Below are 23792 nucleotides of genomic sequence, written 5' to 3'. Positions count from 1 at the left end.
GCTTTCCTCGACCCTTACCACCACCCGATGGTATGCTCTTTGTGAGATACTGTGATGATGATGATGATTTTATTTCTATTTTCCCCCAAATCATAATTTCTGGATAAGTCAAGGATCAGTCCCACCCTTTTCCCTCTTGAAGTTTTATTCAAGAAGGCTTCCTTCCTTCCTTCCTTCCTTCCTTCCTTCCTTCCTTCCTTCCTTCCTTCCTTCCTTCCTTCCTCCCTCCCTCCCTCCCTCCCTCCCTCCCTCATCAACATCCACATAATTAGCTCAGGTTTACCTTAAAGGTTAGCATGTGTGTGGTGCTTCCATGAGTAGTCTCTCCAAGGATCTGATCTTCCATCACTTTGTATTTACCATATAATTTTTTCATATTTCTGCCACTCTGAATGGAGCAAACCTATAAAAAAGAGCAAGGTTTTTGTGTTTATTTTTGGAGTGACTGAGGTTTCTGATAACATTAAAAGCACTGTGTCAGTCTAACAGGTCCTAATCAGAATCTAAGTCAGATCTTAATGAACTTGGACAAATTACAGGAAAACGCAAAAGTTTTCCTTTAGCACTTGGACCATCCTAAGGGCAGGATAGGTAGAATCCTAGCTACCAGTTCCTGGGAAAACCAGAGAAAACTGAGCAAAGTTTAGGCTGGAGTTGAGAAAGTAAATGAATGAAGTTTGATTTAAAATTCTGCTATGACTAACTCTCTTGAGAGCTGAAAAGATTTTTGCAAATAACAAGAGAAAGCAGCTTCAATACATTTCCTGTTTGAACTATGTAGAAAAATAGAGGCAATGTTTCAAACATGACAATTCTTTTTTAATGCTTCTTATTTTTACTCCATCAGTATAATTCCCTTGCAATTTGTTTCTTCTTTCATTCTTGCATCCACAATTGTAACATTTAAGTAAAATGAGTGAGCACAGAAGGACAGGTCTGAGCCCAACTTGGTTTCAGCATTTAAAAAGCTCTACATTGCCCAGCTACTACCAGGCTTAATGACAAACCGTATCATCATAATTGACAGATTTGAGAATGTGGGGAAGTCTGAATTCATGTGCTGCAAGTTTGTGTTGACATGGAAGACTTGCATATGGCTTCTTCTGCCTATTTCATCCATTGTGTAAAACATCACACAATATTTTAAAAGTCCTTGTCCATTGAGCTCTGTTTTTGATATCCTCTGAAGGAGGATAGCAATGAAGGAGAGTTGAGTGAGATCACTTGCACTGTCTAACAGTTCATCCAAAATACAAATATTTATAAGATACTCTATATGTCACAAATTAATTATTCTGGGAACTACATCTGAAATAAAACCCCTGTATGGCTCAGAAAAATGTGCTGTTGCAAGACTTCTTGTGAGTTCTTTGCAGCCATATGAATCAAACATCAAAGTCTGAGTGCAAAGCAGTCAGTATAACTTCAGGGACAAACAAATTCAAAGTGTGGTAAAACTTTATTGAGTTCAGTGATTTGGAGGCAGAAATCAGCGGTCAGCGTGTGTCCAAAGGACAGCCACCACTATCATCAATCTCAGCATCTCCATGGAAAATATCAGGGAAAGCTCAGCTAGCAGGCTGCTCTCTCTGGATGAGAAGTAACCTTAGCCTGCTAAGATTCCCAGGCACATTTCAGAGGAGTAAAATCGCGTGTTGTGGGTCCCATCCCTGTTCCACTCAGTGCACTCGAACGCCTGAAAGTCAAGAGCTATTCATCCCCTGTCCCAGGATACTAAATGTTTTTTATTACATTTCTGTGTTTTCAAGGCCATTTTACCCCACTTTCATCTGCCCAGCTGAAATTATTCTGGTTTTGCAAGTGGATTTATAAAGTTTTCCAAATACAGTGGGTCTGTAGCACAAAAGATGTTTCATTAATGGAACAATAAAGATTAACAAAAAAGTATTGTTAGCGTGGCTGTACAAGTTAATGATTTTAGAAGCTTTACTGACTGGAAGTTAAGTGCTCAGAGTTGGTTTCCTCTCCATGCACGTCAGCCTCCAGGAAAAGAGACTTACAGCATTTATTTTCAGCTCCTGTGTGGTGGGTAGCTGGAGTGCCGAGTTCTGCAGGTCCTCCTGTGATAGCAGGAGCTAATGAAGCTGCTCTATTTTAAAGAGCTTCTTAATCTATGTTAATACAGTGAAGATTATTATAGAAGCAATAATAATCATAGAGAAATTGATAATGACTAGAAATCAATGTCTGGCTTGTTAATTATAAAGCTTTTACTATAAAAAGAAATCATTTAGCAACTCCAATTAACCAGTTAGGAAGAAATTTTATTAGAAACTCCATTTAATGGGTCTTGTGGTTTTTAATGTACTGGCTGGATCATTGCTATTTTTACTCTAGATCCCTTCTCTATTTTGATGGTCAGGGTTACAAAAACAGGTGAAGATGAAAACATCCATGTTTTTATCTTAACAGAACAAAACATCTTTGCTTTCATGTGTAGCCATTCACCAAGGCACATGGGTTGCACCCTTACTACTTGGCAAGGGTAAATCCACAGAGCTCTCATACAACAGGTGAGCTTTTCCTTCCTGGGCTGGGTGGGTCTTGTGCCACTGAAGCTGAAAGTTGAAGCTGTTCAGCCTGGAGAAGAGGAGGTTTTGGGGAGGCCTTTGAGCCCCTTCCAGTGCCTCAAGGATGTTACAAGTCAGCTGAAGAAGGGCTTTTTATGCCAAGAGAGAATGGCTTCAAAACTGGAAGGAGGTAGGTTTTTATTAGATATTAGGAAGAAATTCTTTAGTGTACAGACGGTTAGACACTGGAACAGCTTGTCCAGAGAAGTTGTGAATGGCCCAGCCCTGGAAGTGATAAAGGCCAGGTTGGATTTGAGCAACCTCTTCTAGTGGAAGATGTCATTAGCCATGGCAGGGGGATTGGAATTGTATGATCTTTAACTTTTCAACCCAAACCATTTGGTGAAAACTCAATAAAACAGGTTCAAAGAGCAGCCAGGGTCTCAAGCCTGCCTAAAAATAATTCAGGTAGAGGAAATGGAGGCTGTTGCAGGCCTAGTTTATGTAAAGGTGTTTGAAAGAATCTCTGAGATAATTTTTTCCTCCTTTTTTGGTAAAGCAAGAATAGGCTGTTGTTACGTCTCAGTTTCAAATAAGGCTGAGTGCCCAAAAGTTGATCTAGTTTTTCCACCCACGCTATTTGCTCTAATAAAATATATTATCTGTCTCCAAGTTTTTTTCTTCAGAGTTTTCTTGGGTTTTCTGCATATAGTTCTGCTATAAGCACAAAACTCAGATCAGATTTACTTGATTTCTGTAATTACATATACTGTTTTAATTGCATCTAAGTTCCTCTCCCAAACTTCTTTGAGTTTGCTTATATTTATTTTGTCCTGGAAATCCTGTGTTTTGACACAGCCTTTACACAAAACGATGATGAAACACAGAACTTCTGCTTTTGTTTTGGTTCTCCAGGTTTATTAAAATATCCAAGCTAACAAAACTGGACCGGTAGTAAACTTGTGTGTCGGAAATGTCTAAATGGGTGGCAAGGAAACTCTCCCACTCTGGCATTGCTTGCATCACAGAGGCTGAACATATCGTACCATAAACATTGCAGAGCTGAGCAGTGTCCTTGACAGATAGAATGCTCACAAAGCACTCAGATTTTACTAGAGTTGCACAGTTTAAGACTTCAAAGGCTTCACTTGAACTTCTGACTGCATTTTCTTCATGGTGGCAATAAAGGAAGCTTCTGCTTTCCTCCTGCAAGTTTGTGGTGTGGCATTTACCTGTTTTGTGCTCCAGCTGAAGCAGTCTGTGCCCCACTGTTGTGTCTATAACTAAAGATTCCGTGTGGCTGAACATCTCTGACTTGTGCTTGCGTTGTAGCCTGCTTCCCTATCTACCTTCAAGGTATACAAATACCTTGGCTGTGCTTGTGTTAAATACTGGGTTTCTATTTTGTCACACTTGGGGATGGAAATTCCATGTAAAAAGTGTAAAAGACTCACTGCAGCACCTAAAAAGAGTGTGCAACACTGAGAAAAGCTCTATTTATAAAAGCCCCTGCATTTCATCTAAAATATCCTGATGCTTTGTGACTCAATAATTTTTAATTTTATTTTCTGGAACACCTATTCAGTTTTATTTATCCAGGGGGTGCATGTTAGGTATTGGTGTAAGTGTCAAAATTTAGTTTATTTATACAAAAATAGTTGAGAGAATATATGAGACTCCTGAAGAAAACCAAATTGCAATATGTGTGTAGCAGTCTGATTAAAAGCACTAATGCTAAAGGGGTTTTTACTCATCTGCTTGGGCTATGAGAAATGCTTGTCATGAAATAAGAAGCTACATGAAACATTTCTGAGTTTTCTTTTTTGTCTGTAACACGAAAATCACATCAGGTCTGCCAAAAGGTTCATGAATCTCTCAAGGAAATCTGACATCCAGCGGCTTGGGATTTTTTTTTTTTATTGCCGGCATTTATTTAAGGAAAAAAGTACTTTAAGAAAGATATCTATAGAAGTGTAACAAATATTGTTTTGCACTCTTAGTCTTTGATGCCTTGTTCTTTAGGTTTTTTTAATAAATAAGGATTAGCTATAAAGGCATTTTCCTTGGATTATATACCGTATAATCCAATGCATTATGGATGGTACATATATATACACCATACTATTAATACTTATTAGTATAAGCGTGTTTCAATTGTTTTCCTCAAGGTACAGCATATTTCTAAGTATAAATATTTTTTTTTTCCTACCGGAATTGGATATTTAGAATAAGTAGTTGACTTAAATATAAGTAACATGAACAAGGTATGTGTTCATACATTTGTTCAGGAAAAAGATATTTTACTTTTAGAAAATGGGGATCTGATGTACTTCTATTTTCTGAAAAATATTAGAAAGTGTTGAGTCAACAGATTTAGCTAGGGTGCTTGTAGTAACACCTAGATGAATTTTAATTCTTTCAGATTTCTTTGTCAGGTTGTTATAATCCACTATTCAACCCTTCTCACATTTATTGCATTTTTTTTTAATTTGAAAAGAGAAACAACGCAGAACCAAATCTTGTGATCATGAGTGATGATAGCATTCCTAATTTAGTCTTCTGAGTAACAGAAAAGCTTAAAGTTCGTGTCTTTTTTTCTCAGACACTGCTTCAAAGAAAGCATTCAGAAAGTCTTGTGTTTCTGATTAATTTGGAGCTGTAATTGTTTATATAAACTATATGATGGTGTGCTTAATGTGATACTTACTAGCAGGGCATTTGGCAGGACTCTGTCTAGGAAAATTGGTAGGAAATTATTAAAATTGTTTCAAAACACACATCTTTAAGAAAACCCAAAAGTTTCTCGGTCTTGGTCTGAAAATTTTAATAAATAATTTGTAGCAGTTTTCAGGGAGGATGCTTCTACAAATATGGAGTCAAAAGAAAAACAAGTGCAAATTCGTTTGTGTTGAAATGGAATAAGTTAATATCAGGTTAGTGGGACTAGACAATCTCTGTCCCAAAATTGTCCAGGAAATGGTGCATGACCAAGCAGGTCCAGTGGAAAACAGTCTTAATAAACCATTTGAGCCAGCAGTGGTACCATCTGACTGGAAAACAGCACATGTAATATCCATTCTGGGGAGGATTATGAAGGGCTAATGCCAGCAGTATTATCTTTGAAGATTTTCCCTCTCTCTGGCCAAAGCCTAAATCTGGTTTGGACCAGAATAAGAGAATATCTGCCAGCAAACATCAGGAGACCCTAATGGGACTAAAGGGACCATCCTTTGAAAGAGGAGAAGTTGTCTGAGACCTGGGTCCTCTTTAGGGCATAGTGATCTGCAGCAGCTAGGGCCATCAGTCACCAAGACATGACAGGGCTTTGTAAATTAGGCATTTTGGAAAACTTTTTTTTTCTTTTCTTGCTGTATATAATTTTTCCCACTATCACATTATTTTTTTGTTGGGAAAAAAAATAATCCAAACTATCCACCCTTTTCATTTTGGAAGACTGCTTTGCTACTGTATATGGGTAGGTGACTACACTGAGGAATTTTGTGATGTCCTTAACACTGATATAATCCTCTCTGCGGATATGCTTATTCTGCTGTAGCAGGCTCCACCTGGAGTCTTACCTGCCAATAAAACTCCTAGACAAGAACAGAGTTGGTAATGTGCCCCAGTTACCCATCTATGAAATGAAAATTATGGCACCTCCATCCCTCACAGAGATGTCATTAGGATTAAATGCATTATGGACTGCGAGGCACTCAGGTATTGTAATGTAGTCCTGGAAGTATAATAAGGGACAGAGAAGGGAAAACGTGTGCCTCTGTAAATCATGGCACATCAAGCTCATGGGATGCAACCAGCTGAGCTCAGAATGAGTCTTGGATGTCACTGGCCCTGTTTTCATGGGAGTTTTTTAGGCTTTGAATCCTTCTCAGAGTTTGGAGAGTGAGGCAGAAAGAAAGTTGGGATTGGCTTCCACCTGTATCTGATGCTTTTATTTTAATTCTTAAAGAGGGTAAGGGAGAGAGTAGAAGAATTTCTGATTGGCATATCAGTTGGGTGACCTATAAGAAAGTATAAAAAGCTTTAGAGGAATATTTTTTAATTGAGGGATATTCTAAGGACAAATGTAAATCTTAGTGACTCAAAAGTTTCCCAGCCCTTTGGGTAATGCACTGGAATGTTTCCCACAGGAACTCCAGTAATTCAAAACGCACAAATTCAGAAGAGATACGGAGAGACCAGAGAGATAACAGTGTGTATCCCTGGGGGCCTTGGCTGAGCAAGCCACTAACAAACAGATCCAAAAGATAGGGAATGCCACCATTCTGATAGTAACAACATTGAAAGAAGGGGGAAAGATTTCCTCTTCTTTCGATGAGGTGAGAAAACCAGTCAGCATCTCAGGAGGTGAGGGTTCAGACAAAGAAAGGATGGGAAGTTAGAAGGCAGAAGAAATTTGACTTCAGAAGAGACAGTGGGTTAGATGATTCTCCTCTCTGTAGTGTTTACCAAAAGAAAGTGTTTGTTGCTACATGTAAATCCCCACTATGATATCCAACTCATTTGCCCCCAATTTTCTCCCCCTTCATTGACCTGACTTGATAACTCAGTTAAGATGAAGATGTTGGCTGATGGCACTTCTCTTTGGGAGCTGCTCTACTCTGCCTTGGAGCTGCAGAATAAAGCACTGTGTGTCAGATGAATAACTGTAATTATCAAAGGCAGATGAGAAAGCAGGAGCACATGAACTTTAATGTAGCCTGTTCTTCTCCACTGGTGTCACTCCATGAGACTTCTAGATTTGAGACTCATCCTAGTTTTAAGGCTTTCAAGTGGGTAAGGATTTGCTGGTTGAATTTGGTTTGAAATATTTTAAAATTAATGGGCACCAATTATTACATAAAGGAAAAATCTGTGAGACGCTAATAAAACAGGATTGCAAATGAGCTGTCCTTTGCACCATTCACTGGTCTTAGTGGAGCAAAAATACAAGATATGTAAGCTCACATTGCAGAGGAGGCCTAACCCTTTATGACCTTCTCATCTGTCCTTGTTTTCTTCTTATTTTGTTATACTCTTCAGCTGCCTGTTCATATTTAGATAACTTCATATCTGGATCTGATCTGCATAAATAAAAATTTCTGTCTCTGCTTTCTCTTTATTGTTTGTATCAAAATGGAAAGTCTGCTCTAAGTGCACTGCAGTTCTGGCTCTCACCCCCTACTTGGGCAGATGAATGCTGAGGCTCAGCCCTCCTGCCTGTCTCCAGCTCTGAGGATAATCCTTTTAAGTCGGGTTTGAAGAGGCAGACTTACTTCTAAAGTGTTTGCAAGTGAGGGAGAGGGAAGGAATTTCAAGGCACAAACAAAGGAAGGCACCTGCTTGTTGAGAACAGCAGAGGGGTTTGGTGCTGCTCTCCAGCCTCCTGCAGCAGCAGTGTAAAGCCTGGAAACTCTCATTCTGTTTTATCACAAAATCATGGTTTTGGGTTGGAAGGGACTTTAAAGACCATCTAGTCCCAATCCCCCTGCCATGGATATCTCTCACTAGACCAGGTTGCTCAAAAAGCAGATTTCAGCCATAAAGGTTTTCCCAGATGGGAAGTGCAAACAGAGATTCAGTCTCAATAATTGCAGAGGGAAAGTAGTTCCCATTCTGGCACTTTGGGAAGACTTAGGGAGTGTGCAGCGAGAGCTCACCAAGACCCTTTGCAGCGCAGGTGGCCAGAGCATGTGCCCTCTCTTACTGTTCCTAAGCTTGTATGAAATTGGGGACTGACACTTTAAGCAGGTTTGTTTTGTTTTGTTTTGTTTTGTTTTGTTTTGTTTTGTTTTGTTTTCTGCATGTCAGGAGTGGCTTAATTTCATTATATTGTGAAAAGATTTTGATCGTTACATCCCCACTCCTGAGTTAAAATTCGTGAGAGCAAGTAAGACGCTGTTCAGAAAGTGGTTCAGCTCTGTGTGTGTGTGTGTTTGTTTCGGTGCCTGGACACGACTGTGTGCTGAAAACAGGAATATAGCAAAACACAGGATGTTTTAGCCTCAGCAGTTTTGATGCAATAGTGTTAAGCTTCTTTTATAAGCTCTGTTTACGAGTAAACTGAAAAATGAATTTTCATCCTGAAAAACATACTGCCTGCAACTCTAAATTAAAAAGACAGGCAGATTAACAAAGGAGATTTGTTAATCACCAAACACTTCTCCTGGGCGGAGTTTGACACCACTAGCCCTTTCACCAGTGATTTTTACCACATCTTGCTTCTCCAAATGCTCAAGATGCTGTTTTGGGGGTGTTCTAGAACACAATGAGCTGTGACAGACAAATCAGCCCTCTGGACTCGTGAATTGTTTGTTTATGTTCAGAATTCACCATAGTTAGACAATTCAAAGTAACTGTGAGCATTTGCAGGTATGAAAGGTGTTGGGTAAGACGTCACGGTGTGAACCAGATATTCTCATTTTATTTATGTCACAGAGTAACTGAAAATGTCATTGATGTGATGTATGTAATGTGGGTAGCCAGGACATCTAGGCAATAACATCTCATATTAAGGATGTGTATTTTTTCAGTTAATCAACCAGCAAGATGTGGGTATACCTCATTTTTATTAGCTACTCTTCTCTTTAATACTTTTTTCTTTTCTATTACAATGCAGGACAGCTTCAGTATACTTATGCCTTATATGCAGGCAAATGTACATGCAGCAGAGAGAGTATATAAAAGTGATAAATTGTTAAGTGCTTATATTTAAGAAGAAGGAAAAATATCCTCATCAGTTTCACCAATGGTGTCCCCTCTCTTGAGGGGATGAAAATGAAAATGAAAAATACAGTTTAAGAGGTTTTCAAAGTAGCCTACTGATGTTGCACACACAGATCCTGGAAGGCAATTCCTCCTGTAAGTTCAGGGATCCCTTCAGCTGCTCATCTTGCTTCCACTTTTAAAATTTATAAACCAAATCAGGTGTCTGGCTCAGTGCTTCGGTGTGCTCGGAGTGAACCATGCCAAATGTTTGTGTTTTCCTTTGTCTCTGTGGTTTGGCCCAAAGTTTCACTGAATCAGGAATGTGTGGCTCCATTCAGCCATTGTTTCTGAAGGACTTGGTGATCTGTTTTGGGGGTTTTAATACTAAAAGTGTGAAAGACACTCTTTTGAATTTGTGTTTTGTTGATTTTCGGTCATAAACTGTGTGTTGTCATGTCAGTTCTGAAGAATAAGCATGTTTTTTCTTCACAATGAGGAAGTGCATACCTTGAAATTATTTTTTTAAAATGCAGCCAGTTACTAAAAAGACTGAAAGGTGAAATACTAGAGAGTATAAATATGCAAAAGATATTTTCCCAAATATTTGTATTAGTGTTTTAAGAACCTGATAACTCCCATGAACTGCGCCAAGAATACAAATTGTATAACTAGCGTATTCCAACCTCCAAATGCCTTTCATGTCAGTATGAGAGATACCATCAGGCACTTTGAAAGCACCAACCTATTTATAAAGATACCATCAAAAACCTGCCTGATGCTGCTGACTTATGAATCAATTATCTGGACTTTGCCAATGATATATCTGTTCTGAATTTTAGAGCCATATGTTTAGAGCAACACCGTACACAGGTAGGCTATTCAGCATCCCAACAGGGCTCTTATCTTCATGTGTAGGCCTGTCAAAAAAAGGGAGAAAAATATCCTTACTGTAGGACCTGTTTCCCAGAAACACTTTGTTAAAAAGGGAAAAAAAAGAAAATTGTGGATATCAAGTTATACATAACTAGAGGTAGAAGAAAAAGATTGATCAGCAGTGTGTATGGGGTTGTTGCTGACAGCAGACAATAAATTTAATTTATTTGGAAACTATCGAAGATGGTCAGTCAGATTTGTATTTAAAACCAAGTTTGCCTGAAGTGGTTGAATGACTTAAAAGAGAGGAAAGGTTTTTTAGAGTAGAATTTAAGCTGCTGTGGAAAAGTATAAACAATCCAGCTTGGACACTGAGGTGAATAATTCTGCATATATTTTTGTGGGCATTGAGGCCCAATGAAGAGTTTCAACAACCATCTCAACAAAAATGTTGTGGCTCTTTACCCTTCAGGCACCTTCATTTCCTGGGTCCCAAATCCCTTTCCCTTCATAGATACACTTGTGAATTCAGAGCCTTTATATTGCTGTGCTTATGCTCTGTTACAGTGATGCCTTAGGATTTTTGCTTTTATATTTTTCATCTATTTGTAATCCTGCAGTTCTTTAGTGTATAACTCTAAACTCCACATAGAGTGTTGACTACTGCTTTCCCATTTTGGTCAGACACAACAATTCCTCTCCAGGCCTGGGAATGAAGGACACCTCACTGTCTCAGGCCCTGAGAAATGTAAACAAAATTAGCTGGCATGGAGCAAACTTGAGGTAAATTACTTAATCATCTGAAGCTGTAATTGGAAGATTAACCCCCAATAGTCAAATGGTCCAAACGTATGAAAGTGTGAAAACCCGTAACACGTTGTCCATTTTTCGGTGTAGCCCCTGTTGTGGCTTTTATATAATAATATAAAATTAGCTATAAATATAATTCATTAATTATATAATTAATCATATAATCATTTATATAATTATTTATTAATATATATTAATATATATTAATATAACTGCTTTTTATTAGCTTGATTTTGTCTGACCTCTGTTTTTAAGTAGTCCCAACAAGGCATCAAGAGATCTGTTGCTGCTTTGACAAGGTTGTGTTGAAATTGTAGAGAAAGGGTGTTTGTCAAACCCTTTATGTGCAGGAGCTTACAACATCACTTGTTACTTCTTGCACTTTCCTTAAAGCTGGGGGCTCTGAGTTATGCCTGTTACAGATCTGAGCACCTGACCCTGGGCTGCCGAAAAAGAACAGGCAAAGCAGCTGAGATTGAGAGCAGAGAGTGGCACAGGCTGCTGAAGCGACTCATCCAAGGTCACTCTCTCTCTCTGTTTCAGTTTAATTTGTTTACTTCTCTGAGGAGATTACGGTGTTGAGCTGTTAGACTGAATATTAACGTTTCCTGAGTTCTCCTGGGAAGTCTGAGTCGTTACACACCAACAACCAGAAGTGACAAAGCTGGCGCACGGTACCAGCCCACAGGAGCCTCAGCTCATCTCCCCTCCTGTAAGAGTCATGTCTGCCCTTTATCAGCCAGGAGAACATCCTGCCGTGGTACCCAACACCACTGGTGCTGTTTGCTGGCAGAAAATGAAACTTGGAATTTCCCTTGTTTCAGAAGGAAGTGCAGGATTGTGGGTAGCTGGCAAGTGAATGTATGAAAACCTGGCAGGTTTTAGATTGGACTTTCATGCATGGCACCCAGCTGCATTTTTCTCAGGTTACTGGAGATAATGACTGTACAGTTTGAGACAAATTTTTCAGAGAACAGGTGTTTTGTGCTTTGGAAAATCAAGCCTCTTGAAAAGTATAGCAATTTGTATATCAGCTTACTTCGCCCCCCCCCCCAAAAAAAAAAAATAGACACATAGAAGTTGTATCATCAGCTCTTTCAAGATCTGAGTTACTGCTTAGGCAAAACTGGTGAGTTTTTGTGTATTTTTATTATTGATAACTATATTTGGGATGAGAGAAGAAAATTACCTGAAAATAACCTGTAAATCTGAATTTCTTTTACGAATATAACAGCTAATATTATAAAAGGCACATGGGCTCATGCTTGTAAATATGAACTTACTGCTAATTTGAGGCAATTGATATTTGGATATGAATTGGAAAATGCGTCTTGAGTGAAACTTGATCTTTCTAATCAAACTAAGTGATCTTAGTTTCCTGGAAGTTTTATTAATTTGATACTGGAGATGATACTCTCCTTATCCCCACAAATCCTGAAAGGAAAGACATCATATAATCCTATCCAGATAGCATAGTCACAGTTTCTGTTTCAATTGCATAAAATATTCCACAGCTGGGAATTTTAAAGGTAACCTCTTGCTAAAAACAAAACAAAACAAAACAAAAACAAAAACAAAAACAAAAACAAACAAAACCCAACAAAAAACAAAACAAACAAAAAAAGCCAAAAACAAAAAAAGGCAAAAACCATCCAACTATAAATGTTCTCATCTAGTGACATTATCATATATACGCAATTCATCATTTATTTTGAAATAAGATTCTTCCTAGTGGGTGGAGATTGTCCACCACAAAATCTATTGTGGCTATAAATAAACCCTCTAAAGGGATCAGAAATGGTCCCCAGGTCATACCTTCAACCCTTCTACACAAATATTATGTTTTGCAATAATAATGATGAAATATTATGATACATATTATAACAATATTTCATTATAATGCATAATATAATAATATTTATTATTCTTATAAATCACTTTGGGTTTTTAAAGGTATGCTTGTTGTATGAGAAAACAATGAGTCCTTTTGCTGGGTGCTCTGTAGCTGAGCTCTATCCAGAGTCAGCAGGAAGCTGCAAGGGCTTTAGAGCACCTCTGCAGTCTGGCCTCTTAAGCACTTATGGATTTGAGGAATTAAACAGCATCAAGCATAGCAAATATTGACCTCTCCTCAGAAAATATTTACCATCTCATTTATTGTTGTATGTCCCCTGCACTAGGAGGATATGTTAACATTAGCAGCTATGATTTGCTAGGTGAACTAATGTTCTAAATTGACAAACTCAGCTATTTGTTCAGAGGCCCCTCAGATTGATTTCTAGATGCTTTGCTCATTGTCAAGGCATCTGTTGCAAATGTTGCTGTAGTTTTAGGTACTTCTGATTTTATAGAATAATTCTGAGCCTCATTTATTTTATATGAGCAACTTGACAATTTTGTGAGTAATAATATGGCAAGTGTTTGTATATATGAGCTATGTTGTGAGCTGAACATTTCCAAGCCTTGTTTAAAGAAACATTTTAATTAGCACACAAATGTTGCAGACTGGGAAACTGAGGCATATAATTGTGAGGGATTCACTGTAACAGGTTTTCACAGCAGCTAAAATCCCCCTTTTCATAAAGGAGGACTTAAGTCACTTGCAAAGTGGGTGTTGGGCTTCCATGCAGTCAGGATTTCTGAAACACTTCTTTTCTGCATGGAATATGTGTTTCCTGATTTCCAGAACCTGGACCTCCTGTGTAACTAATATATATTTCCCTCATCTCTATCTCTGCACGTTGTTAGAGCTCCTACATAATTCTTCTGTAAGTAGTCAGAAAGCAGAAGAAAAATCTTCCTGTTGTAACTTTTTGTTCTGAAAGAGGTGTTCTGAGTTTGAAATTGGAATAAGCACCTAGTTCATAATTTAGCATTCTTAGGTTGTATTTTGACTCATCTTTACCGACCCTTCTGTGGGACTTAGAGAAAGCTGTAAGAAAGAATTAGGAAGAAGAGAAAGGGTCAGTTGATGGAACCTGATCAGGCCAATTCCTTTGCTGTGATTTGAAGTGAAATGTAACCCAAATGCCAAAATCATCTTGCATTCTCATGCTATCAAGCTTTGAAAGCCTGACATAAGAACTGGTCAAGATATCTCTCATAAAATGATTTATGCTTTGCTTCATAAAACTTGTCTGATAAAGAAAAAGAATGCAACAAGGCTTAACAAAAATATTTACAAGGACGGAACTATTTAGACTTCTGTTTCTGTCCCAAAGTCTTCTCTGAAAAGAAAAAGGGTTGTTCCCCTCAACCTCTCCCCAGGTGCATGGAAAAGGCGTTTTCTTCCCTAAGGAAGAGCTTTGAAAAGACTGTTGAAGTGATTCACAGAGACAGAATCAAGAACAAGTTGGTACACACTGCAATTATGGAGAGCACATGCTTAATGGTGATAGACTATTAAGTTTTATTATCTGAAATCAGTGACATTTGCAATAATGATAATTAATAGCCCAGTTTCTTACTCATAATATTTAAATGGAGCTTTATGGCTCAACTATCTAAAGTAATCAACTTCCAATTGTGCCTAAATCAGAAGACTTGGGTGATAAGATGTGCATTCAGCACCTCTCGCTTACTACATATTATTATGCTGTAAATAACAAAAAAACAAATCTGAACATGGTTTACCCCAAATTACTCAGCAGTCAATAATGAAAGCCCCACTGAAACCCAGATAAAGTTTTCCATAATGTCGAAGGAAGGACTGTAGCTGTTTCTGAACCTTCATTGAACCTGAGTTGTGCAAGCCAAAGCACAGCACCTTTACACCAGTTGATAGATTTTCAGTCATCCCAGCACCTGGGGATTGAGTGTCTCACCACCCAAACTTTGCAGAACACCTTTTCTAGGTGTTGTGCCACCAATAATTTCCTTGGTGCTCACATCTTTGCTGGGAATCCTGCTTTCAGTCAACTGAGAGGGGGAAAAAAAATGAGATTCAAAGCTCCAAGAATAATTCAGGTGAGAAGAGGCTTATGAAAAAATGGGTACAGCAAAAGACAATTTGGAAGAGTCCTCTCAGAAAGGAATGGTGGGCGGAAGTGCCTGTCTGTGTCCTTGTCACATTTGCTGGGGACTTGAGAACTTCATGTCATTTTAAATTGTCTGAGGAACCTACAAAAGCTCTTTTGATGCAGCAAAGCTGATATGTTTTAAGAAGTCACTGGGAATGCTTTTTCTGAATAGAAATGTGACATTTTAAGAGCCCCTTTTTTCTTTTTAAACTGCAATCATGCTTTTATCAAAGGCTTCCCTTAGAAACTGTTTTATTTCTTAATACTCACACAGACAGCATTAACTGGTTCTTTTAAATAGTTTAAAAGTTAATTTCAAAGGAAAAAGTGTTCTGGTTTTTGGGAGGTTTTTTTTGTTGATGTTTGGGGTTTTTTGAGAACAGACAACATCCAGAACTGTATATTCAGAATTTACTGAAGACATATCTGGATTTGATGTAAGCAGAGAATATCATTGAAAGAGATAGATAAGACCATTTGTAAAAGTAAATGAAATAATTTTTAAGAGGTAAGGCACTAATTGACTTTTTAAAGCCATTTTTCTCAAGGGAGTTAATATCCACAGAATGCATGAAAAGAACTTTATTTTTTTTCCCTTCACCTTTAGTAACCTGGCATCTTTTTCATTGTAACTTGCCTGTGTGTTTTACACCTATTTTAAGTAAATTAAGGTGAGCAATTCACAGAAGTAATGCATTTTCTGTCAGGCCATTACCACTTGTTTTCTCAGCATGTTCTGCAGATCCATCTAAAGATGTCATTACAGAAATCAATTGGTGTGCAAGGTGGTCAGCATTTACTGACAACAGATAGTTAGAACTACAGTAAATACAGGGTTTAAAGGAGGCACTGGAGGTATGTCTTTGCACTATATCTGGGTCTGTTAGACAGTGCTTTGTGTTATAGGTAGGTGGTGAATGTCAAGGTTTGCTTTCATTCTAGATATTTCATGCTACAGTGCCTGTTAATAGCTGTGTGCTTGGCACTCCTGTCAATTTTGTGTATTGACCTCTGGGTCTGCTACAGAAAATATGCTATATGCCAAATGTAAGTGGGGTGGGACAAATGTCAGGGCTGAAGTAAAAGCAGAGTTACCCTACCACAAAGGATTTTGAATATCATGCAATAACAGATTCCTATTTTTGCACTGTTTAAGAAATACACATTTAGACAATTTTCATCTGGCCATCTTTAGCTTCCATTAAGAGCACAGCTGAAATTCTTTATAAATATCTTTCCAACATGAAATTGCAAGGAAGAGAAAGAAATTTGTAGCTGTCATATGGCCAGACACATCTCCATGATTATTCCTAAGGACTTGGCAGTTTTTGTTGGCATTGTCCAGCCAGGGGGCGCACAGAAAATCTCCTTCTGTTACTGGCTTTCTTTTAGACAGGCAGAAACTTCCCAGCAGCTCAGAGCTTGGAAGCTGTGCTATCCCTATGGCAGCTCTGAGAGGTAAATAAAGAGAGAGGGTGTATGGAACAGAATCATACAAGACAGGAGAGGACAGGTTGGACAGGAGAGATGGAAATCCAATCTCTCATCTAGTCCAATCCCTGCTGCATCTGAGGTTAATTTGGAATCATTAACCTCCATCTGAGCTTAATTTGGAATCATAAAATGGCCTAGGTTGGAGATCATGTAGTTCCAAACACCCCCTGCCATGGGCAGGGACACCTTCCACTAGACCAGAGTTAGATCCAGTTGCTTAGAGACTTTTGCAGCCAAGTTTTGAACACTTCTAAGAACAGAGGTTCCAACCTTTCTGGAAAACTTGTTTCAATGCTTTAACAACTCTCAACTTATTTCCATGCCTCCCACTGGAATTTTCCTTACTGTCACCCTTATTTGTTGGTCTGTATCCTTCCACTGTGCATCCCAGAATATGCTGATTCTCCCTAGCCCCCTGGCTGGTAGCTGAAATGGGCAATTGAATCCCTTATCCTTCTCTTACCCTTCTCTTCTTCAGGTTAAATACTTCCATCAGCCTCTACTCACATGTCCTGTGCCTTTATTAATCATCTTCATGACCCTGTGTTGAGTTAACTCCAGCCTATTTCTCTGGAGGGACACAAAGTTGGTTGACTAGTTGGAAAATCTGGATTCAAGTGGGCAGTGCCATCATCCTTGAAGGAAATAGTCAAGGTGTACGCAAGATATGAAATCAACTTTAGAATGTCATTTAAATTTCAAAAAGAAATATTCTCCAGGTTTACAGCTTGTCCAATCTCTTTGTTCCCCTCTTCTCAAGTGCCTAGGAGGAAAATGAGAAATCCTGGGCATCAAAAATTGCAGGTTCCATTCCTAACTTAGCTTTCTCTGCTCACAGAAATATCTTTATAAAATGAAGATCCTTTAGTGACAGTGAAATGGGGACAAGTTGAAAATTTTAATATTGAATAGTTAGAAAAATTGCCACCAACAACTGGTTATTTCAATAGAACATTTTTTTTCATTATTAAAAATATTATTGATTTCTGTTAGGTTTTTTTCCCTGCCTTTGGAAAGTACAAAGTCCTTAAATAATTTGAGTTTTCACTTATTTCCTCAGAATTGCGGCATATGACTGATAACTGCCTTTAGAACTTCTAATAGCTAAATTACAATTATTATGCAAAGACCTACAATAGACAGTTATATGGATTGTTAAATGACTTTGCCTTTTTGGCAAACCATAATCATTTTCCTTTATTAGCTGAAGGATTTCATAATTTAAGGGAGATGAGAACCTATAAGTCACACTTTCAAATAAGGAACATGGATATTGCAAACATTAAATTCTCCCATAAAAATGTTAAGGCATCATTAAACTAGGATCAGATTAATACAATTCAGTCAACTCTAGATAGATATCTCCTGTAATAGGCTGAAACAATACCTAGTGATATAGGACGTACAAGATTTTACTACAATCAATTTATAAACCTATAAAACATACAAGTATCACTCAAAGCCACCATTAATTTTGCAAGCCCTGTATTAAATCAAGTGAATTTGGTAAGGGAAAATATTCCCCGCCCTTACTGTAACTTCCTTTCTATTGTTAGCTGCTATCACAGCGTCATACTTCCACCGTAAGTCAGATGAGAGATGCCTTCTGGTAGAGGTTGACCTGAGAATCTGTGCTTGATTTATCCATCTGTTTAAGTGTCTGAAAGATTTTTAAATGAATTCTCAGGGCATAATTTAATTCTCACTTGTAGCAGTGTAAACCTGGAGTCATTCTGTGTTTGTTCCAGAATAACAGCAAGCAGGGTTTGACCCTGGGTTTAATCAAATTAAAAACAAAGACTTGCATCTCCTCTAATCAGCTGGGTAAAGGGAGAGAGTTAGCTGAGGAAAAAGAAGGTTTAGACTAAAGGCTCCCCTCATGTTCCTTCCAAAGGTACAAGGTAGCTCTGTGGGTCTGGAGAAATGGCAATTTCAGAAAAGCAGGGCAGAGCCAATGAGACAGAACTGGAAATAGACAAGTTCCAAAGCATGATCTGTTTATCTCTACAAATCTGACAAGTCCTGGTATGCACAAATAAAGTGTTGTTTTATATATATATGTATGTACGTATACATATATATGTATATAAATATATATATATATGTGTATATATATATATATATATGCACATACAAAGTGCTCCCCTGGTCGAACCCCTGTTTGGGGGTTCCTGCACTGGAATATTTTAGCATGGATTTCCAAAAACACAACTGATATTTTATTGCAAGTGCATATGGAAAGAGAAGAGAGAGGGAAACCTTTCTCCCATGCCACCCCACTGCCCCAGACATGTATCAGTGCATTATGTCAAACAGGGATCGGGACATGATCATAAACTGTACTGTATCTGTTTTATGTATAAATAATCAGAGTCTACTACTAAATTCTTTTCAATAAGACTCAGGGGTTGAAGCAGGACTGAGAGGAAACAACGGAAAGGAGGAAAGAGTGACTTGCCAAGCTGAGCAGAGCTATTGTGACTTCTAGGAGATTTACAGCAGAATAAAGAGAAAATTTCTTTGCAGAAATTGCACAAAAGGTGATACGAGGAAAAAAGAAAAAAAAAGAAAAAAAAAAAGAAAAAAAAGAGTTTAAGTCATTCTGTGAAGCCAGACTGGACCATTCAGGACAGACTAACTTGCATATACTGGCCTTCTTTTTAATATAGGCACCCTTTATGCTTAGAAAGAGAAAAAGCTCCATGAACAATAGTATAGGTTTGTAAATCTGTATTAATGATCCAAAATGTAAGCAAACAGAAGGAGATGTCAAATACAGTAAAAGATGAGTATGGATTAGGTTCTTTGTAAAGCCTTCCCATTTGCATTTAAGATAAGTTATGTGATTTAGTTCAGTATTTGCAGTATTCCCTAAGGTCTGTATAGGACAGATCCCAGACTGCCTCAGTCATTTAGTGAATCATCTAATGCAATTGAATTCTGAGTGACAGCCAAAATTATATGTAGTTAGTAAAAATGTTGTTGTATTTAATCATATAATTGTGCATCCATTTAGATCAGCCCAGCAATCACAAGAACCCTTATCCACAAGTACCTTTACCTATGTGACTCGTGGTTAATAAGTAGGAAAGCTCACTCAGAGGGCATTCTCAGGCAGAGAATCTGAAGAATAAGGCCTAGCTATATGCCAGCAAAAGATATTGCTAAAAATCCATCGTTGTAGATGAGGATTGTTTTTAAATTTGGCGGGTTTTTTGTATGCAGCCACCTCATCGCTAAGTAAAAGATGCTACCCAGGTGACATCTTATGTGAAAGAAACTATGAAGCAATTTCTGTTATAGTTTACCCATTTAAATATTTAGGGGTGGAAAAAAGTGGAAAATAGCATTTCAAACTAGATACCCACTATACATTTTCTGAACCGCCCTGCCAGCACATTCTCCTCCAACAACTTTTGAACCTGTGAGTGAAACTTGAAAGAGGAAGTGAAGTTTCAAAGTGCATTTTCTTTAAGATTGTTGAAAAAAAGTCTTGGAATATAAGGCAGAAACCCTGCTTGGCATTTCTAGTAAGGCAATCAGCAGCATGCATCTGCTGGGCTTCTCATTTTGGTGTTTGGGTGTTGTAGTGTTGTAATAGCTGGGGATGTGTTCAGAAACCAGTGTCCTTGTGGCCTCACCTCACTGTAAAGGAAACAACTCACTGAACTCTCTGAACAACTTTGTTAGTATAGTTAAACTTCCTGTTTAATGGAATAATGTGAATTAGAGCCACTTGGTGCCGAATCCTCCAGCTGCAGAGAAGGACATGCAACAGCAAAGGAAGGGACAAGTGGTGCAGAGATTTGGTGCTGTCTGTTTGCAAGTAATGAGCTTGGTTCATTCCATATGGCTGGTAATTGCTACCAGAATAAGTCACAACGTGAGCTAATGGCTTTGCTCACACACAAATTGTAGAAACATATTTTCCAAGTCAGAAAACAACCGATTAGTTGAATCATGAGCTTGGAAGTCGAGAGACCTGATTCAGCTTTCTGCTCCACCTTAGGTTTTTGGAGTTACCATAGTCAAGCATTTAAAATATGCAGACTGCAGTGAAGCATCATGGTCCGCTAGTTAGTTTTTAATGAGCTAGCTTGGAAGCAGACTGTGGCAGTACTCAGTTAACTTATCCTCAGTTTCATTTCCAGTTCATCCATTAATTTAACTTGTGACAGTTGGATTTCAGGGTGCTTCATGAAGTTCAGCAGGGATCAAATAAAATCCAGCACTCTGATCAATCATATGAAATAAATTTAGCATTAAATGACCCAGTGGTCATCTCAAGTTAGATGTTAATTGTCTAACCATTGGGACTCAATTGACTTTGTAAAGTAGGACAGATGGGCTCTGTAGTGCAGAAGATGAAGGACAAAATAACTGGCAAAGAGCCCCAAGAGGCTGTATTTGGAACATGATTCATCTCACCTAACTTTAGAGATCCCCAACCCTCATTACCTTTAGAGTTGGTGGAGACTTTAATGCCTTTTGGAGAGTGACTCATCTACATGATTTGAGGCATCACCTTGATAAAGTAAATTGTTTGGTCGAAAGGCATATGGATGAGGGGGGAATCTAGAAGCAGATCTATGTACTGGGCTGGGCAAACCCAACCTCGGGGTCTTTTCAGGAAGTGACCTTGCTTATTTAGAGGTTGATGCAGTGTATCTGTACTACAGCTTGCAGAATAAGAGAAGAAACACTCTCGCCCAAGCCCAGCTTTGCTCCCTGTCATGTCTCTCTGTCATGCTCTGGGGATAACACCTTCAGGAAGCTGTAGAAAGGCAAGGTGGAAGTCAAACCTATGCTCAGACCAATAGTTGTGTCTGGGAACAGGGTAGAAACTTTGGATATGCCACTGGATATCTTTCTTGAGGATATTAACATGCATGGAGGGTATGTTAACAGGAAACCTTTCAGCACCTTGGATAAAAGAGCTGAACTCTATTTCAGTGAAACAGCCGAGCTCAGGAGTGTCAGTTGTGAAAAAAAACAAACTATCAGCACCTGCAGTTTTATTAATAAGGATTCTCTCAAATGAAGCCTATGAGATGTCACGTTGTTAAGCACAGAAAAATCGATTGCAAAATTTTACAGTATTGGAAGGCAGGAGGGGCTTCACCTGTATTTTGTGATCAGTGCTCTTGGATTTATTAACAGGGATGTTTCAGTCGAGGAGGGATGAAGTGTGAGGAAAACGCCACGAGAGGGAGCAGGAAAGCAGTCAGGTATCTCAGCCTTATACAGCTGGTTACTTTTAAAAGGTACTCCACAAAAGTTTGTTGAACTCTCAGGGAGGTCACAGCATCTTTAAAATGAAGTTTATTCTGGGAGGGAATTCGTCTGGAAAGCTAGAAATTGCTTTGGGGGAAAAGAAAAACATAATTTAAAAAAAAGACAAACCAAACAAAACACACTGCAACCAAAAATCCGTGTGAAGCCTACTTAAAAAGCTGTGTTTATTAAAAACGAAATTGTCACCCAGCACCACAATGCCTGCCGTTTTAAGGTCAGGTGTTCTAATTTCCTCTTCTTTTATATTTATTTCAAGTGATAAAATTCATTATATGGTATAGATAGGATGATACTTTACTTCTCTATATAAGCAAAGGAGTGTACAAGGAGAAAGGCCTGGTCAGAGATCGCTCTTCTCCAATTTTCTTGTTTGTGGTATGTATTTCTCACTACTGTTAGGACACCTCCCTGGAAAAAACTTTGAATATTTCCCAGAGGTCGGCAGTAATTAAATGCATATCTGAACTCCTAGCCAGTCTTGAAAAATGAATGTGGCAGTAAATGGCTCAAGTCATGTCAAATATATAGGGCTAAATGTGGATATTAATTATATAACCAGAGAGACTCAATTTACTTTGCAAAGCAATTAAAAGAAGACAGAAATTTACAGTCTGTTTCTGGAAAAGAGTAATGCCTGTTTAAAAATAACTCTCTACCCAGAATAGTCTTCCTGTCTCTCATAATATCCATTATGGAGGGGGAAGAATCCAAACCAACACAACAGAAGACTTTGGCATGCACAACACTGCTTCTTTACGAAAATATCAAGTTTTAAAACAATAGTTGACAGTTAGGTGCCCAGCTGCACTTTTAGGGATGTAAACAAAGGCTTTGCTTTTCAAACTGGCTGAAGAGCACACCAAAACTTATCTTCCCTTGTTTTCATTCCCCATGGGCACATTAAGGATATGAAGATGCCTGAGTTCCTACGCACAGGAGGTTTTTAACATACAGTTTAATATTGCTCTAGATTTTTCTAGTAGTCTTTCTGTCTGTCTGTCTCTCACACTTTTCTTTTTTTTTAATGTTTTTCTTGCTTCAGTGTGGATAGGCAAGGGTTATTTTCCAGCTGAATCAGAACTGGAGTTTGTTCCCCTATCCATAAACAATGCATGAAACCTCATTAACCTAAAGCACTTGTTCCAACAGGCATCCTGACAGAAAATTAACATGTTCTTGGATACTAACTGCACTATAGTTCTGCTTTGAGTGGTTTTCATATTCCTCTTATTTTTGGTGTAGGCTCTGAAAATACCATTGAGTGATTTGGGTCTGGCTGATGGTGAAAGAATCACAATTATTCAAGCCAGTGGCCACAACATCTGCCCCTCTCTCTGCCTCAGAGATGGAGAGAGTGCCAGGATCAGACACCTTCAAATATCCTCAAAGCAGTGTAGTCAGAGAAAGAAAAGCATCAACACTCCCTACAGGACTCAATGTTCTCCTGTCCATCACTTCAGAAACCAGATTCTAGCAATGGGCTAAAAAAGCCTGTGGTAGTTACGTTTGTCTTCAAAGTACAGCATGTTTGGTTGGCCTACTCAATACTGCACTTAATTATTCCTTTTTTCCAGGAGTGTCATGCTCTAAGTTTTCTTGTGACATTTTCCCCTCTGCCCTGTTGTGAGCATGACTACTGTGGGATTTCCTGAAAGAGTTTCATGCATACAGACAAGACAGTGGGAAAAGGAGCTGAGGTGGTGTTAGTCTAAATTGTTTATTTCAAAACTAGAGTGAGAAAGAGCTTCAAAAATCCCTGGAAGTGCTCTGAGAGACAGCATTTGGGATCCGTGAACTATTACTTTTATACTTCAGTAGAATCTCCTTGCTTCTATATCGCTGTTTCCAAAGTAAAAACAAGTTGAAGACAGGGAGAAAGAACATCAATTCTGAGTGCCTTTCTCAGGCAAAATTCTACTGACACTAGGAAGTTCATATAAGCAAGGATTTCTAGGCATGGCATCAAGGAATTTTCAATTCTTGTAACTGAAATTACAATTGAAAAGAAAACAGCAATTTCAAAATCTTTTTGTGAGAAAGGATGGGGTTGTATGCTGAAACAATA

Source organism: Chamaea fasciata, unplaced genomic scaffold (genome assembly GCF_029207755.1).
Source record: "Chamaea fasciata isolate MVZ Bird 193981 ecotype frontalis unplaced genomic scaffold, bChaFas1.0.hap1 SCAF_5, whole genome shotgun sequence".
In the NCBI taxonomy this organism is placed as follows: Eukaryota; Metazoa; Chordata; class Aves; order Passeriformes; family Sylviidae; genus Chamaea; species Chamaea fasciata.
The sequence above is the reverse complement of the archived record's forward strand: the minus strand, read 5'-3'. Positions refer to the sequence as shown.